Source organism: Peromyscus maniculatus, chromosome 16 (genome assembly GCF_049852395.1).
Source record: "Peromyscus maniculatus bairdii isolate BWxNUB_F1_BW_parent chromosome 16, HU_Pman_BW_mat_3.1, whole genome shotgun sequence".
Lineage (NCBI taxonomy): Eukaryota > Metazoa > Chordata > Mammalia > Rodentia > Cricetidae > Peromyscus > Peromyscus maniculatus.
The window spans coordinates 43,333,821-43,354,663 of NC_134867.1; positions in this window are offsets into that span (position 1 = coordinate 43,333,821).

Here is a 20,843-nt window from a genome sequence, read left to right on the forward strand (position 1 = left end):
AGTTTTAGATGTCCTCTTGACGCAATCTAATCTCAGAAATCAAGCCAGGCTCAATTTGGAGACAGGAAGTTTTAGGCTACATTCCCAGATCTACTCACTTCTCAATTTCCCTTCAGAAAAGAGCAGCCCTCCCAGGGGCCAATATTCTTAGGGAAATTGTTGACTTTGAAAGGTGACATACCCAGTAGAAGCCTTGGTAGGAAGGCAGCTTCCAAATGAGGTTCTCTAAAGGGGATTTTTTTTTTTTGTCTTTTAATTTCACAATTGCTTTGGTTCCTTTAAATGCACATCTCAAGAACACTCCAATACCATCATATGACATTGGAAGAAGACAGACACCATCCACAAGATGCAGCATGCCAAATACACAGATTTTAATTAGATCAATTCCAACACAAGTCAGGAATCTTCAGGGAGATTCTTCACTTATCCTACATTATAGTAAGAAAGCAACATGTGATATACTTTATAATATTTAAAGAAAGAAATTTATTGTGTCTTTCATTGATAGTGCTCTCTTACTTCAAGCAGGTGTAATAATTATTTAAGTAACATATTGCTGAGGCTCAAATGTCTCTCTAGGATAATTACAGGAATGGAATTAATATAAATACACTGAATTTATTTAATACAGTGACATTTAAGCACATTAGTAAGAAACAGGACATTACTCCATCTTTAGCCATGCTCCTTCTGTGTTTATGGGAGATACAGTCTTTCCTGCAGATGTAAACATGTTGGTGTATATATCTTATTGTAAACATTTTTAATGGAAAATTTACATTTTATTTCATTGGAATTTTCATGTATATGCTTACTGTCAAAATTAATGGCCTTCTAAATGTTCTTTACTCTTTATCTATTTTTTCTGGTATGTCATGAATGCCTATAACATAACTATAACAAATAACCTTAAAAACAACACCAAGGGTGCTGGCAAGGTGGCTCAGTAGGTAAAGGTACTTGCCACCAAGCCTGGGGACCTGAGTGTTATCCCTGGATTATACAGCAGGAGAGAATAAAACACTCTGTATGTGGTCCTCTGAAGTCTACATGAAAGTGTGGTAGGTACATGCACACTTATACAAAACAATGCTCAAGATAAATAAATTTAAGAATTGTTTAAAATATATAATCCACCTAGGGCTGCTAATAGTAATAAAATTAATATGCAATATCTATTATTATTTTCTCTGTTGAAAGTCAAGTTACTTTATTACTTATTTGTTTTTGTTTTCTGATGCATGTCTTAAAATCTGGGGCCTTGAAGATGCTTTCTAAACACTAAAACTTCAGTGTCAATTTTAATTTAAATCAAAATATTCTTTGTAAGTTTTTCTTTGGATGTTTTTGAATCATAGTCTATGTTTTAATTTGCCTAACCTTGAGGGGAAAAATGGTTTTATTTAATTTGTTGGCATAGTAAGTTTTTTTAAATAATATGTTGGTTATTTAAAGCTTTACTGACAAGAAATTTAAGTATTTGTTTTATACTGGATGCTTTTATACTTCTTTTATATAATTATGAGAGTAATAATTGTTAATCATGCTTCTATATTTGTGCTAATTATTTATAAACTACATATCAATCTTTCATATTATTATTTCTTTGGCTAGTTATCTGATGATCTTAAACATTCCAGAAAAAGCTAGCTAATTGACTCTGCGAAAAAACTTAACAGTGAGGACATTTTATGTTTTTCACTCTTTCTCTGTCACTGATTCACTCTGTTGCAGTAGTTCTCAACCTGTGGGTAGTGACCCAATTGGGGGTTGTGTAGCAGATATTTACATTACAATTCATAACAGTAGCAAAATTATAGTGATGAAGTGGCAAAGAAACAATCTTATGATTAGGGTCACTACAAAATGAGGAACTGTATTAGAAAGTCACAGCATTAGAAAGGACGAGACTCACTGGCATAAACCATTTATTTACTTACTGTCTACTTTCTTGATGTCTATACATAAAATTTTCATGGATACAGCCATATACAGTTGACTTTATTTGTGGATATTTCGGTTTTCCTTTTTTAGGTTGACAGAGTTTCTGATTTGTTAGTGACTGCTTTGGTTCTAAGGGTTTATATTGGATAGACGTTGCCATCTCTTCATGGTCACAAATTAGTAAAAATTATCAGTTCAAACAGATTACCCAAATAAATCTCACACATACAAAATACTTTACCATTCTAAGTGTGGAGTTTGGTGGCATTTCACTGAGGTAAAATATCAAAGTGTATTATGGTTTTTATTTTTTTTTTCCTAGTAGATTAGGGGATGCTCTATATCCTTTTTTTTTTTTTTTTTTTTTTTTTTTTTTTTTTTTTTTTCCCGGTACCCAGCTACTTCCTCGTTTCTTATCATCTACATCATCTTCATACAGAGCACTTGTCAATCAAGTTCTCAAATGATGCCATTCTCACTGTCTTTTACCTAATTTCCCCCTTTGAATTATTAATTAATAATTCCAAATGAATCAACTTGTAAGCCCAGTAGCAACCAAAACGTCCCTCCACCTGGAAGGCAACATCTTCAGAAAGTAAGAGTGGGAGGTGGCGCATGAATAACTCTGGTTGGCCAGGACTTGCACATTGTAGCTGTTCATTATTCTTTTGTCGTTATCATCTTCAGATTCAAATTAAATTGCACATCTCATAAATAATGTACATGAATCTGGTTCTTATCTATGTTTTATTTTATTTAATCTTTGTCAATTTTATCTTTTAATTGGTTTCTAAGCATGTTCCAAACAGTTGCTTAGCTTGCCATGGCTGGCCAGGAATCCATCTACATAAATTATTGCATTTGGACACAATTTGTATTAAATTATAAATATTCCCTATGTTAACACAGATTGTGTTGACAGAATTTGTTTGCCTGAGTTGACCATCAGTTTAATCAAACTAATTACTTTATTAACTCAGTAAACAGGCTTATATTTGGAAAATATTTTATGATGCCATTTAACTTAAAGTAGAAATCTAGACAGGGCATTGGAGTGTAAGAAAATAACATTTAATTAATTGCAGGTATTCTCCAGGAAAATTGTATATATCACTTCTTTTAAAAATTTCACTTACATTGTTATTTTACCAAAAACTATTAAACCAAAACAATGAGCTAGTGGTTCTTTCCCTCTTCCCTCCCTCCCTCCCTCCCTCCCTCCCTCCCTTCCTCCCTCCCTCCCTCCCTCCCTCCCTTCCTCCCTCCCTCCCTCCCTCCCTCCCTCCCTTCCTCCTTTCCTCCCTCCCTCTCTCCCTCCTTTCCTCCCTCCCTTTCCTCCCTTTCTTTTTTCCCTTCCATCCTTTCTTTTGAGAAAATTTGTCATTTAAACAAAATATAAGATTTGTATAGGTGTAACTCTAATCAGAAGCTAATTAGAAAAATGTTATGGTATTTTTCCATGATGTCAAAATGTCCCGATGAATCTACAGGTTTTTGTTGTTGTTTGTTTGTTTGTTTGTTTGTTTACTAAAACAAAATTTCCAGTTAAGTTATAGTTGCATTCACTTGAAATCCCAGCATTCAGAAAGTTCAGGAAAGAGGAATATAAGTTTGATTCTCACCTGGGCTATGTAGTGAGACTACCTAAGAAATGAAAAGAAAAAAAAAGAAAATCTTTTCTATCAATCTGCCTCGCTATATCTGTTAAAAACAGATCTATTATTAAACACTGAATATACCTTCCAATCAAGTTATAAACATTTTCTCATTATAAGGTTATGATGCATATTTCATTCATGTATATCTAATTTCTGAAAATAAATGTTCCATTATTGTAGCATTTTAAAAACTATTTTTTGAATAATTTTATTAGTTCAATGAGATTTCTGTGCATGCATATAATATACTTTAATCACTTTTACTTCCTCTCTTCTCTTTCATTCCTCCAAGATTCAGCTCCATCTGTTCCAAATTCCTGCTGTCTTTATTTTTGTATAATACAGGGAGTCCAATCTGTGCTACCCATACACACATGGCTGTAGAGCCTTCCACTGGAGAATAGTCAGCTCACCAGTGGCCACACCTTTAAAAACTGCACTCTCCTTATCCTGGAAGTCATCAACTTTCAGTAGCTCTTTAGCTAGGGGTTGAAGCTCAGAGGGCCACCTCTCCATACTCTAATATTGTTGGGATGGATCTTGTGTAGGTCTTGTAAAATAGTATATGCACATGGATATACAGATATACAGCTTATAGATAACAAATAATAGGTATGTGTTTATACGGATTCTTGCTTAAATTATATGAAATTTAAACCTATATTCTATGGGTCATTGTGAATTAAATAGTGGTCAGTCATCTACTTACTATTAGTTTTCATAAGCCATAATATTTGGCTCATACAAGTCTCCTAATGTATTCTCAAAATCTTTCAATTCATTTGTTAATCAATGTATTATATTAAGTGGAAGAAACAAATACACAAGGTTACAAATCATGTGATTCCATGTGTAGACAATATACAGACCACATGAATACACAGATAAACAGCTAAAATTAGTATGGGACAGAGGCTGAATACAGGAGTCAGTGCAAGGAAATTTGAGCATTGCCCTGACAGAAATGTTTTATAGTTGAATATAAATAAAAGTTGAGCAACATTATAGCTATTCTCAAGATCGCTATGCTATTTCTGTTAAAATGTTTAATTTAATATTATGTGAGTCTTATCTTTATAGCAACATTTCAAAAAGGTCTCCTATGCCATAGTGCTAGTGCAATTTCCCATGGATGAACAGGATATTCTGACGTAGTGTCAGATCTCTGTTCAGAGCTGCTGTACTTTCGTCTGCCCCTGCACAAGCTACATTCATGACCATGTGGCCTCTACTCTCTGCAGACTGCTTTCAGGATCAGAGTGAAATGCTTTTTCACTCCTGGCTCCAGTAATGTGCCCAGAAATTCCCAGCACATCTTATCCTGTCCTGTTAACCCACAATTGAGAATATTGTTGAAAAGATGCAAATCAAAACTCTGAGCATAAGAACTTATTTTGCTGCTCACGTTCAGGACAAAGAGATACTGCAGGATACAGTTGGTGGCTAGAGGCTTACAGGGCAAAAGGAAAGATAACAAACAGTGGTAGAGGGCCATACAGTGTAGTGATAATAATGATTTGAACTGGGTGCAAGTGACCATTATGCAGCATTGTACATGTCCACAGGACTAGGTACCACCTTCGGCTGAGGATGTTATGATAGAGGTATTTTCTGCACTTTGATTTTAAGAATAAATAAGGATTTTGCAGGAAGTTTACAGAACTTGAAATTCTAATTCTCAGGATGGACACAATCTTCAATGGTTAGTCATGTATTTCTATACTTTCTGAGTGTTGCTATCAAGATATTTATTAAACTAATAGTAAAAAAAAATAACATGTAGGGCTGAAAATATGGCTTAGTGGATAAGGTTCTTACTTTAAAAGGTTGAGAACTTAAGCTTGGATCTCTGGCACCCACAAATCCAAGCTTTGTGGTGCACAAATCTAACCCCAGTGCTGATTGACAGATAGATACCAGGGGATTCTCAGGACAGCCTGTCTAGTGGAAAAGACAAGCTCTAGGTTCAGTAGTGGATGCCAGAATAAGAGGACACCAAAATTTGACTTTTGCCCCTCACAGAAGTATGTACTGCTGAGCAGAGAATACCCCCACATACATGTGCACACCACGGTACATATCCAACACACACAAACACACACACACACACACACACACACACACACAAAATTAAAATTTAACAAATTTTCAAACAAAGATGCTACTCATTTTATTCAAAAATTTGAATCCTTTCTAAGGTAGTACATGATATTTTCTGGTTTTTAAAAGGAATAGCAAGTAGAAAAAATGTGGCAATTTTAACCACTCAAAATTTTATTTTGAAATCATGAGAGCTTTGAACACAGGTATTTGTTTCCAAGGGTTATATATTTAGAAAATTAGCCTAACTGCATAGATGATCCCATGATAATTATATTCTTGGTTTATTTTATGTACTTAATTCTGAGAGTGACAACTTGAAGTTCAGGGAGTTGGCTAGACGGATAGTTTCATTCAGAGAAGGCACTAGAATGCAACAACACACTTAACAATCTCAAGTGCTTGAGGAACACAACTAGACTAATGTAAGATCTGTAGTCTTGGCATAGAAGATCAGGCACCCTGGCTTTTGACAGTAGATATTCTGTTAAGAGCACGGTTGTCATTGTTAGGGTTTTGTAAGAGGGTTAACATTGTCATACATTTCTGTTTTCATTCCAATACTGAGACATTTCAGACGTTCCCTTCATGTGGAATCTATAACTGTTCATTCTGAATCTGACTTGTTTGTGAATCTAGCTATGGTCGACATAACATCTTCTCATATGAAGTAATTAGAGACTGAGAACTTGCACATAAACTGGACAATCTAGATTCAAGTGCTGAATGATGAGAGATTATGTTGAGAGAGAATTGACTGACCCTAGTCATTACAAAGACAGTTATCAGAAATCTGATCAGTCCACCATCTCACTATACATTCCTGAACAAACCCAGCTGCTATGCATGAAGCCTAACCCAGAAGGGGAAAAGAAGAACAACAATGTAAGTTTGCATCCAATCCAAGTAGCCAACTCATAACTTTACAAGGTAAAATTATTCTTTGTGGTAATACTATGCTTTATACTGTCTTCCTTCTATGATTTAAATATATGATCTTTAAACTTTGTAACTCACTTAACTACTACATCCCAAATTTTTCAAGAAATAAAATACATTTGCATTACCAGGTACAGGACTATTGCGAATATTTAATAAAAAGGTTGTTTAGGGTTTTTGATAGGGACTGTGACCCTTATACTCATATTTTATAGTCTCACCAAAGTTACTAAAGTTGGTAATAAGATCTGTGAGGAGATGTGAAGGTAAAATAGGTCATAAGCATTAAATTCCAACCCAGTATGACCAGTGTACTTGTACAAGATGAACCCAGAAACACATGAGCACACACGAAAGACTATGTTAGGACACAGTAAGAAGCCTGCCATCAGTACACTAAGAAAAGAATCTCTGGGAGAAGCTAGACCTTGTACAACTTCATCTTAGACTTTCAGCCCTTACTATTATTTAAAATTAATTTGCTTAATCAACCCAGTCTTTAGTTTATCTTTTCTTTAATTTGCCTGTGAAAACTAACAGAGATTGGGTTATTTTTAAAAAAATATATTTTTAGGCTGATGTTTGTTTTTATTCACATTATATGCATTATGCAAAATAACAGGGTGACTCATATTAAAGTACTTTCTGTACGAATATAAAAATATAATGAAACTCTATTGAAATTTATACTGAACTATAATGTTTCTTAAAGAAAAGGGAGCAACCATCCCTTTTATATGCAAAAAGCACATTTGTCAGAATGAGATGGTAAACATGTACTTTGTCTCATTTTTTAAATTTTTTTTTGAAATTTTCATATATGAGTGCTATATTTACATAATTTCTGTGCCTCCCTGTGATCGTTCTGACTCCTCCATATTCAGTACCCTGATGCCTCTCAAATTTATGTCACCTACAATTATGATTGCAACACACTGACACACACACACATGCACACTGCTGAGTCATTTGGTATTGCATCTGTTTATAAGTGTTTAGGGCTTATAATTTAGGATTGGATAACCTAAAAGGGAACTCAGTCTTGAAGAAGGATAATTCTTAATTCTTCTTCTCTAAGCAGCCATTTATTGCCTGATGCCCTTCATGTAGAAGTAGAACCATGTATAATCTCTTCTATCCATATTGAATTGAAATTGCCATTTTTATAGGACTTCTTTGGGCAACCATATTGTTGAGAATTTATGGTTACAGAATATTTACTTTTAAATTATGTGTATGTCTGTTTAATCTGTGCTCATGAGTGCAAACACCTATAAGAACCAAAGGCCTCAGAGACTCCTGGAGTTGGAGTTACATTTGGTGGTGAGTTGCCCAGCCTAGGGGCTGATAATTGAAATTGGGTCCTCTTAAAGAGTAGTACAAGCTTTTAACTTTTGAGTCATCTTGCCACCTGAAATACTGGATTATTGTTTTTATTATTTTTATGTGAGTATGACATATCAGTTTTGAATATTTTTTTCTACAACTGGTCCACCATAATATAATTAGAGCTAAAGAGAGATTTGACCTGCAAGTGCATCATTTTAATGGTGATGAGTGGTTCTTTACACCACAAAGAAAACAAAGTCTGCCAGTATATGAGTTGAAACATAGCATTAGTATATATGACCAATGCCCCAAAGTGTAAAGCAAATATTCAAGAAAAATATTGTATTTTGTGAAAGAAACTGAAAGACAAGACACAAACATGCATGTACACAAGAGCACACACATACAAGCATGTGACACACACATGCACGTATGAACATGGCTATAGAGCATTACATCCAAACACAAAGGAATATATTTTCTTCTATGCACCTTTTGGAGATTAAATCCACACATAAAACAGAAATGAGGAAGTGGGAATGAGGAAAGTCAGCATGAAATCATTAAGAATAGATACTCTGTAGACCTTTGGGTTTTTTTTTTTTCTTCCTTTATTTCATGTTGGCCATTGTATGATCATGCCACCTTGTAACATATCATGTTCAGTTGTTTATTCATTGTGTTTCACTATTTACTTAATCTTTGAGGTAAAATATATAATTATCAGCTTAATTTGACAATTATTAGAAGCTGGTTTTATTTAATTTCCAAAATTCCATTTGGGCTACATGTATTTTATCACATAGTCACATAGATGACTCTGTTTCCTTAATTTGTAAACACTATTCTCTTTTACTCTCTGATGACTCCTAGTTCCTTACCTTTGGGTCTCTGGGTGTACTTATCTGTTTAGGTTACCCTTGGGAACAAACAAACAATCATCACAAATAAGTTAACTTATTTATAAAAAAAATTAAGGATAAGATCCCCGTTGTTCCCCAAATCAAACATTTCTCAAAATAAATCAATGGTTAATTAAAAGTAGTAAAAACACATTTAATAATCATTATTAATGATTTTTAGAAAACACTGGCTTGATTGCAAATGAAGTAATGACTATGCCTGAAACACTTGTTTTCATCAATAACTAAGCTTGTTAAAGGTACATACTAAATAATTTTACATTTAGTGTGCATCATTAAGTATAATCTGTTTTTAATAAATTCTAACTTCATAGAGTTAAGAGGTTTTGATTTTAACTTGAAACTAGCTGGCTGCTTGGAAACATTATTTTAACAATTCTATCAAAATATAAGTACCTCATATAGTTATTGTGAAAGATTCATTCTTTTATTTCATTTTTTTCCTTTTAATGAAAATAGATTCTTATCTCTTATATTATATCACTATTATAGTTTTGCCTTCCTCTACTCATCTCAGTTTCTCCCCATCACCACTACCCTCATGGGCCACCCCTTTTCTGTCTCTCATTAGAGAATTCTAGGGTTTAACAAGCAAAAATGACAAAATAAAATATAATAAAATGAAGCAAAATCTAAATATCCACTATTGCCTAGATAGAACATCAAGACAAAACCAAAAAGAAATGTTGTAACTTACTGCTCATATAACCCAAATGGACATAACAGATATTTATAGAGCATTACATCCAAACACAAAGGAATATATTTTCTTCTATGCACCTTTTGGAGATTTCTTCCAATTTGAATATATACTTAAATTCAAAGTGAGTCTCAACAGATAGAAGAAGATTGAAATAACACCTCATATCCTATCTGAGTATCACAGACTAAAACTGAATATCAGAGACAACCAAAAGCTGAACAACTTGCTACTGAATGAAAAATGTGTCAAGAGAAAAATTCTAGAAAAAATTAAGAATTTCGAGAAGTCAGTGAAAATGAATACACAGCCTACCCAATCTTAAGAATCACTATGAAAACAATTCTAAAATGCAAGTGTATAGAACTAAATGACTTAAAAATATTTTCAATTATTTTAGTAATTGATTAGTAAACCTTCCAGGATACCTGGAAGCTCTAAAACAAAAAGAAAAAAAATCAACCTAAAAATGTAGATGTCAAGAAATAATCAAATTCAGAGATGAAATCAATAAAAGAGAAACAAACAACAAAGAATCAATGAAATGAAGAGTTGCTTCTTTGAGAAAATCAATAAGATTGATAAGCCTTTATCCAGATTAACTAATAGAAGGAGAAAGAATATACAAAGAATCAAATTCAAAAAGGAAAGAACACATTAAAAAATCATTTCCATGATCAAGATAGATTCATTCCAGAGATGTAGAGATGGGTCAACATAGGAAAATCAATAAATTTAACCCACCATATAAGTAATCTGAAGGAAAAAAATATAACCATTTCATTAGATGCAGAAAAGTTCTTTGACAAAATCCAAAACACCTTCATGACAAAATTCCTGGAGATATTAGGGATAAAAGGGAAATATGGAAACATAATAAAGGCAGTTTACAACAATCTGACATCAATACAAATGGAGAGAAACTCAAGGCAATCCCTAAAATCAGGAACAATTCAAGATTGTCAACTATCTCCATAGTTAAATATAGTACTTGAAGTCTTAGCTAGAGTAATAAGACGACTAAAGCAGATTAGGGGATAAATTGGAAAGGAAGAACTCAAAGTAACTTTATTTGCAAATGATATGATAGTATACATAAGTGACTCTAAAATTTCTACCTGGGGATCCCTACTACTGATAAATACTTTGAGCAACATAGCTGAATACAAAGATCAACTCACAAAAATCAGTAGCCCTCCTATATACAAATGCCAAATGGACTGAAAAGAAATCAGGGGAACACCTTTCACAATAGCCTCAAATAATATAAAGTATCTTGGGACAACTCTAAATAAACAAAGCAAAAGATATGTGTGATAAAAACTTCAATTCTTCAAAGATAAAAAATTAAATAAGATATAAGAAGATGTAAAGCTCTTCCATGCTCATGGATCAGTAACATTAACATAATAAAAGTGGCCATCCTACCAAATGCAATCTATAGATTCAGTGAAATCTCCATCAATGTTATAGCATAATTCTTCAGAAATCTTTCTTTAAATTAATTAATTTATTCATTTTATATCCCAACTGAAGCCTCCCCTCCTTCCTCTTCTTCCACTCCCTCCTCCCTTCCCCATCCAAGTTTATTCAGAAAGGGGAAATCCTCCCATGGGCATCAGCAAAGCATGGCATAACAAGCTTCCCTAAGATTAAGCACCTCCCCTTGTATTCAGGCAATCTAGCATGAGGGATAGATTCCCAAGAGTCAGTCAAAGCACCAGGGACAGCCCTACTCCCATTGCCAGGAGTCCCATAATAGACCAAGCTACACAACTGTCGCATATATGTAGAGGGCCTAGGTCAGTTCCACACAGGCTACTTGGTTGTTGGTTCAAACTCTGTGAGTTCCCACCAATGAAGCTAGCTGTCTCTGTGGGTTTTCTTGCGATGTTCCTGACCCCCGGCTCCTACAATACTTCCTCCTTCTCCTCCGCAGCCTTGTATATACCCTTGGTATATACACAAAGGATCATTTATCCTACCAAAGAGACACTTGCTCAACTATGTTCAATGCTGCTCTGCTCATAAAAGCTAGAAATTACACAAAACCTAGATGTCCCTCAACAGAAGAAAGGATAAAGTCAATGTGATACATTTACACAACCCAGTCACTAAAAAATAGGAAATCATGAAATTTGCAAGTAAATGGGTAGACACAGAAAAATAAATATCCTGAGTAAGGCAACTCAGACCCAACAATTCTTTTCTTAAATTGTTTTATCAGTATTTTGTTGGAGCAACAGAGAAGCAATTAATTGAGCTTCCAAAATCAGCTTCAAAATAGCTCCCACTTAAAGAGTTTGTATATTCTTTAGAAAGAAGATGAGAAGATAAAGACCATCTGGTGTGACCTTCACAAGAAACTAAAGTTAGACCCTGGCAACATCTTCATTTCAGGAAGAGTCCTCCATGCTTATTGTTCAGAATCTACTAATAAACCAAGATAGATTGATTTATTCCTATAGCAATGGTAAATGTTCCTGTAATTTTTATTTTATCACCTCAATTATGAAACCATAGGGAAAATTCATGAAAGCTGGAAAACCAGTAATTTTAAGCTACTTTCGTTCTTTACAGTTCCATATTTGTGAGACTAAGTGGATTTGGCCATTATAATGACTTACATTTTGGTGTATTTGAAATACTTTCAGCAATAGAAATTATCCTCATATGGATATCATTTATTTTACAGTTTCTTCTCTCTAACTGCTCATATATTTTCCTAGATTTGTCTAATTTTGCCAAGTGCACAACAAAATAAAGAGAATATGGAACCACTTTTGTCAAAATAAACAATTGCATATACCTAGAATTTTCTTCTGCGAAATGACTATGTGGAGACTCCCAAAGGTCATTGTAAAATATAGCAAGTTAAAAATAGCCAATTATAGGTAGAGAAAAATGAAAGAAAGAGTACTTGTCTCTTTGATCATGAGGGTAGGCATGAGGCTTTCTCAAGGCCTTTCAGGCTGGTCGGGCTCAATATAGCTTTTTCACTTTCTTATCTGCTGTGAATGAAAGTGGCTATTTATTCTGCACCCCACTGACTTTATGACATAATGTATTAGTAGTTTCATTTTAGACTTAATTTTTTTTCTTATCCTTCATGTGGTACTTACAATTTATTAGGTATTTGGCCTTAAATTTTCATCATGTCTTAGAAAGTTTTCCATAATGGAGAAGATCTCAATTTAAAAAAAAATGCTTCTTTGACACACCACTCATAGCACAATTACCAAAACAACTTCAAACACGGCAGGCAAGGCACTGATAATACATTTCCATTTCTGTTGTTCACCTTGAAAGTAATCAGCAGAAATGAAACAGACTCCATCATCACACTAATTATATTTGAAAGGCAAGTTTATTATTAAATCTCCAAGGCTGTAAATTATCAGTTTAAAAACCAAGCAAAGATGTTATTATGCATTAAGGTGCCTTTACATGGTGATCAGAAGGTCTTAGATAGGCTCCTATGCCTAAATATTGCAGAAGCCACCTGAATAATTTCACTACTTTCATTACTATGACACTATGACACTTCACATAAATTAAGCAGTTAAAGGAAAATTGTAAAGCTACTTTTGTGAGAGCTGTTTAGCACACACAGGGTAGGTAGTGAAAATTCAGCATTAGCATACTACGTGAGACAAGATCCAAGGTGGGATTAGGTCAGGTATTCTCAGTCACCACTGTCACCTTCTTAAATATGGCTCTTGTTAAGAGCGCTTTGGAGACCACTGTTCTTGACCATTCATTTTGCTAAATAGAGGCAACAATTTGTGGCTGTGGATACTACCTCCAAACTCTCCTGTTCTTTCCTACAAACTCTCTGTGCCCTTTTTTGCACAGAGCCCAGTTAAACTCACTGTAGCCAAACTCAGCCTATGACATATTTCTTGGTTTTCTGTGCTTCTCTTTCAAGTATGTTGTTTCTGTTTGGGGCACAGAGTCAGTGTCTCTTTTTAACAAAAGACTGAGTTTACATCATTATTATTCAGAAAAGCATCAAGCAGGCAACCTCTAATCTTTGTGCTGTGACATGCAGAGAATTCCTGGGTTTTGTTCCTTAAATATAGTAGTTTTACTTCAGGAAACAAGGTCATTGTGACCTTCAAACCTATATATAGACTTGTATGTAGCTGCAGTCAATACAGAATTCAAATTGAGTTTCCCTGCAAAATGCAATTTGAAAGAAGACATTTCTAGAGATTATAGATGGTTCAAAAGCAATTTAATGCTGGGTACACTTGGGGTGCTGTCTGATTCATGAATAATGAGGACACTTACGTGTTCACTTGATATATGGCATTCATACAGAACTCACTGAATATTTTCTATGGAGATGGTGTCAGCTGCAGTGGTTATGTATGGGCAGCTGGTCACAAAGTGTTCAGAGTTTAAATTAATGTGAAATAAAGCTAATTCTCTTTTCTTTTAAGTGAAAATATGTTATTTTGCTGGAGAGATGGATAAAAAATGAACATTGTCAATGTTAAATATTAATGCAGATACAACTTTATAAATATGAAATTAATCTTTACTATAATTGTATGGAATAAATTTTCATAACCAAAGTTTAGTAAGCAAAATGACATACTATTTCATTTTTAAAAATTATTAGAAACATTTAATATTATTCAAGTGTTGTTGGAAAGTTTGAATAATTTTGAGCAAGTTTACAATAAAGAAAGTTAATCTCTACACCACATCTAATCTCCAGATATTATCAATACAAGACATATACAATATATGTTAGATTAGTAAAATCCACTGAGTCCATATTCGATATAAATGTGTCAAGTCTCAGGGCATTCACGTTTGTTAATAAAGTCCTGATTTATTTGTATGTTTTCTTTTCCATGTTTCATTTCCTTGAATTAATCCTTTACATTTGATTTTTCTTTAATATTTTTATAAACTAATTAATTTGAAAATGATACATAGCCAGTTTATTAATGCTTTATACTGCCTTTTTCAATGTATTTTCCTCTTTTTGACATAAAATGGTATGGATTTGCAAAGTACAGATTGATCTTTGAAAATGTATTTAACAATTAAGTAGTGTAACATTTTCATAAATATTTATATCTTATTTGTGTTATGAAGCCTTCAACCATCTCTGATTAGTTCTTTACAAAATATAATTCTTTGGTACAAACTTTGGTCAAGATTCATTGCAACAGAACACGGGTACTTGTTCTTCAAGCCTGGAGATAAAGCTCAGTTGCAGAGCATCCATCTGGTATGTTCTAGAGGCCCTGGATTCACTCTACAGTACTAGAAAACCATAACAAAAGCACCACCTCCCACGTAACTATGCTATTCCATTGAAATCTACTATCCACCCTCTGCTCTCCTCTTCTAACCACTGGTGGCGACAATTCCACCTTCTACATTTATGGAGCCTGCTCTTTTACCTTCTAAATATCAACAAAAACATGCAGCATTTCCCTTTCTGTGTCTAGCTTGTTTCACGTAACACAATGTTTTTCATTTCCATCCATCTTGCAGCAAAATGACAGCATTTTTTTTTATGGATGGATAGATTTCCTTTAAATCTTATTGAGCTGTCTTAAAAATTATCATTTGGAATTTTTTTCCAGGAAATTTATTAACCAAGGCAACCTGGTTAATCCGTGTGTAATTCTCTTAGAGCTTCTAGGCATGACTATCTGGCTGCTTCACAGACTCCTATTTAGTGCTGTAAGAGGCCTGTCCCTTCTCTATCAGCTTATGCTTCTGGTGTCTGCGGTATTGTTGGGGATCTGAGGGTTCCTTGCTTGCCTTCTCTCCCTAAAGGAGAGTCTCTCATGCTTCCTGCCCCACGCCCCTGGACAGATGGTATTGTACGTGGTGTGTGCATCATTTCCTTCTTTATCCTGCCATTGAGCATGTTGAAGATCTCTTTTGCCTCTACCATTTGCACATTGCATTCTGTGGATGAGCCTCAACCTCTCCGGGAAGGTGACTGTTGTTTTGATCCTATTTGATTTCTTGTTTTGTGAAGAGAAATATGCCAGGCACCTCTAGTCAAATATGTTCCTGATAGCATCTCATTTACTGACTTTTTAGCATGTGGAAATTTCAAAAGTGATGTATGCTAGCAATGTTATAGGCTCATAGCTGGTGTGCTTTTGAAAAGGAATGACTCCAGCACATGCTACTGTAATCTTATTTCTGCACTATTACAAGTTTATAGTGAAATAAACCTGTCTCTTAGAAATATCATTTATTTTTGTATATTACAGTTTTACTTAAATTGAAATTCTTTTGTGTGTTCTCTGCATATCCCATATTCTGTTTTATTTTTTAAAGTACTTACCTCCTCCATACATCTCATATTTACTAACAGTGACTTCTCATTTTGAGTATAAATTCTTGTAAATAGGCATATATATCTGCCTTGTTCATCAATCTGTATTTAATATCTAATAGATTATAGAGCACAAAAATGTGAATAAATGTTTGTGTGAATATATGAATACACAGTGAAATTTTAATGGGAAAGGTTTCATATACAAGTGTTGAAATTCAAGTCTTTATGTATTGTTTATTATTCAAACAAAATTTTAGATACTACTTTAATTTTTACAATATATATTTCTTATTTATTTTGAGATTTTAATTTAATTGCAATGCTTCTCCCTATCCTTTCATCCCTCCAAACTCTCCTATATACCCCTTCAATATCTATTACAGATCCATGACTTCTTTCATATTAATTGTTATATGTTTGCATATATGTATTTGTACATACATATATGTATTCCTATGAATAAACTCTTGAGTCAATATAATGTTGCTTTTATATGTTTTCAGAACTGAATCTCCCAGCTTTATTCCGTTACCTGCAGTTCTTTCTGTAGGGTTGAACCTTCATGGGCTTTTCCCTATCCAGTCTAGCATCTTTGTTGACATCATCCTTGTTCAGATCACGCTTTGACAGCCATGTTGGTTAGACTTTATGGGTATAGCTTCTGATATAATTAGGAGGCACCATCTTACAGCAAACTCCCTGATCTTCTGGCTCTCACAATCTTTACATGTCCTTTTCTGCTATGGTTCATGAGCTGTAAGTGTAAGAATGTTTTGAAGATGTATGCAATGGGACTGGTCTTCACAACTCTTCATATTGATTGGTGATGCTTTCCTGTAGTGTTTCCTGTTTTGTACAAGGAGATATTTACTTCTTGTGGGGTGCTAACTATACTATACCTATCTGTGGGGATAAAGATAAATATTCATGGATTGTTGGTAAGGATCTTACTGGTTTAGTAAATTAGTGATTGTAGATTTTCCAATAAGCATGATTTCACTAGCACTGAGTGCTAACTAGGTTCTAGTACCAGATGTGGTTTCATTCTATTTGAACAGGTATTAAATCCAATTAGAGCCAAAAGATATGAATGCCACTACTTCATCCATAGGGTTATCTTGGCACATTGGTCATTGATGCATTTTACACACATCATAGCTAGGCAAGACCATTGGGTGCAACTTTCATCTGAAAGCTTGTATGGTGCCTTCTGGGACCATGAAAACTAGTCCTTGGGGAAGAAATATTTAAGTAAATTCTGTCTCAGGGGACAATGGGCCCTGTTTCTGAAGGACAGCAATAGGCTGTATGTTTTGGGTAGTGTCCTGGACAACCCTAACTAACAACTCAAAAGAAGGCTTCTCATGCCTTGGTATTGGTGATTTTGCAAGGTAGTCTTTTGCTCTTGGAGAGAGGTGCCATCAGCACAGATGAAAAGAGCCCATTAGAACTACAAATATGTATTTATACCCTGAGTCCCATGCACTGATTTCTTATGAAAGGTAAATGATTAATGGTATGATTCCTTGAGGCTTTTTTAGCCATCCATATTGCTACTTTACCTACTTCAAACTTCCCTAAGGATGCGTCCTTATCCATTTCCCCTATTAGATCACCTGTGTGCTTGGTGCACGTGAAGGCCAGAAGGAGGACATCAGATTCCCTGAAATTGGGGTTATGCACAGTTGCTAGCCACCAAATGGGTGCTAAGAGTCAATCCCAGGACTCTGGGTAAACAACCATTTCTTCTAATTGCTGAGTTGCCTCTCTAGCCACAAGATGACTTTTATAGTTTTGAACCTATTTAGATGGTAAGAAATATTTTTAAAGATTTACTATATTTAGTTTTTGTTTTCATTAATAAGGAATTTCTTTTGTTCAAAATAATTACTCAGTGGATCTTCAACTGTATTTAAGTTTATTCTATTTTAAGTGCATATTTCCTTTTAAGTCTCCTGAAATCTTAAGAATTCATAGATATTATCCCATCCTTATGAGCACTGGCAATCCATGTAAACAATTATTAGATAACTTGCTGTGGATTTTAAAATTAACAAGGACCATAACCTACATAATTAGCAGTGTATACTATTTTAACAAGTATTTAAAGATATCACTGATTAATCTACATTCTAAAATATTGTGTATCTCAAAATATTGTGTACCCTAATAAAGCTTATCTGAGGACCAGAGGAAAAAGCCAGCCATTATATTAAATATAGAAGTCAGGCAATGGTAGTACATGCCTTTAATCCTAGCATTTGGGAGGCAGAGATCCATCTGGATCTCTAAGAGTTCAAGGCCACACTGGGGAACAGAGCCAGGCATGATGACACACACCTTTAATGCCAGCACTAACCATAATGTTCTGGAGGTCTGTACAGACAGACAGGAAGTGATGTAGCTGGACAGAGAGGGGAAGTAAGATGCAGAACAGAAAAACATATAGGCGTGAGTATACAGGAAATAGGTCTCTTTGGAGACTGAGGCATCTGTAAGGTGAGGTTGGCTATGGCTTGTCCTATTCCTCTGATCTCTCAGGTTTTTAACTCCAATATCTGATTCCAGGTTTTTTTTTTAATCAATAAGACTGTTTAGCAATTTATGTTACATCTGGTGCCCCAAAAAGCATAGGTTATAATCTATACTGCATGAAGAGTAACTTTACCTACAGCAGAGTGACCAAATCAGAGGTTGCTTAAGCCTAGGAACACAGGGAGGGCTAAAGGCATAGGACGGATGTGGGGAGAGGAGAGCTTAAAGTTTTTATATTTTTATTCTAGTGGTGATTTCATGAGTTTTTTTCCCTCTTAGCACACTGTCATACATTTTAAATAGATGTGATTTATTATACATAAATTATCCTTCAGCAAATTGATGATGAATGCCAAAAGTCAATAAAGACATTTTAGATAAATTAAAGTTATGAGAACACATCCCCAAGAGATGCATACTAAAGGAAATACTGGAAAAAAATACAAGCATAAAAATTGTACAAACATAAATAAATTATCCTTTTGGCACTTGGAGAAACAAAGAGAGTAAATCTAAATAAATAAGGATGGTGTAAGTAGTAGGCATGTTTTATTTCACTTAGATTATCCATCAAATTAAATATAAAACTGCAATGACATAGAAGTTGTGGGAAAAATGACTGACTTTAAATTCCTCCACATTGCTTACATTGTACAAAAATAAACTGAAAGCATACTGAAATTCATATCAATGATCATTTAGAAAGTGTACAGTAATACATTGACTATGTATAAAACTACTATGGAAGAGAAAAATATGCTAAGATACCAGGCTTTCTCTCTGTGTCTCTCTCTCTGTCTCTCTCTCTCCTCTCTCTCTGTCTCTGTCTCTGTCTGTCTGTCTGTCTGTCTGTCTCTCTCTCTCTCTCTCTCACACACACACACACACACACACACACCATTCTGAAGAATGGAAAGAGAAAATATATCTATAACATATAAAGGAAGTAAAAAACAAAGAATAATATTAATATTTTTAATTCATATATATGAATACTCATATTAATTTCTAATTAGCTAATGTTCTTCTTAAAAGACAGTGGCTGTTGGGACATATGGACGTGCACAAATTTACTAACACATGCAAAATGAAATATATCATAATGATAAAATGTTAATTTTACATTAATAAACAATACATTTAAAATCAATGTATTTTTTAATCTCATTGAATAACTTGAAAAAAAATTTTGAAGCCTAAAGTTATATCCATAGTTGCAGTGAAATACTTTAAGAGGTTTATCCCAGTAACTGAAAAATTAGATGAAAGGTAACAAGAAAAATCCTAAGATACGATTAGAAAATTTGGAATCTCGATATATGTGGAAATATTACACACACACAAAAGTAGAATATGCAGTAGTTTAAATTTCACATGAGATTTTAAAAAAATTGACTGTATGCTTTTCAACACAGCCCAGCAGGTCTCAATTAATTATAAGGGAAATAATTATAGAGTGTGTTTTATGGGTACAATAAATTAAGCTATTAATCAAACACAAAATGATAGCAAAAATGTCATAATTTAAAATTAAGAAATGTACTTCTCATAAGCTATAGATCAAAGTAAAACCAAATGGAAATAGTAATAATTCTGATTAATCATAACAAATCACTACACATCTAATTCAAAGAAGCTATTTAAGAGGAAACATGGCTTTGGTGCACATTTCAGTAATAAAGAAAAGCTAATGGTCAATGAGCTATAATCTTAGTAATTTAGGGAAAAAGTAGGAAATTGATCATCTCAAAACACAAGAAGAAAAATATAAAATGGGGCAAGTATTAATGAAACAGGAAATGAGTGGGCAGTAGATAGTTAATAAATTGAAAGTTTAGCACTTGAAAGATTTGATCAAATGGAGGTCACCAAGGAAAGAGGAGGATCCTCAGGTCAATGTCAGAGAGGAGAAATGAAGATGTTGCCAGATGGTGGGAATTTTAAATATTTGTAACATCTTTGGAATCAGTTACTCACACATCATGAGATCCAAAACAATTATCTCTTACTTTTTCTTCAGGAAGCTTGAGATCATATCTCTCTACATAGCCCAGCTGCCCCAGAATTCACTTTGTAGATGAAACTGACCTGGACTCCAGAGAGATCCACCTGCTACTGCCTTCCTCATGCTGGGACTAAAGGCATGTGTCATGACACTCAGCTCAACTACATATTATTTTAAATTCAAATTTAAAAAATCATTACTTGGAAATTCACATAGCAATTCAGAAAACAATTCATTGTTATCAACTACCTGAATAGATTGTCTACCAAACAAATGACAATTTAATGAAATAAGGTCATTATACTTTCAGTTACTTATTCCATATCAGAAACTTATATGGAAACATAAATTTTAATTATAAAACATAAAAATATCTATCAATAAG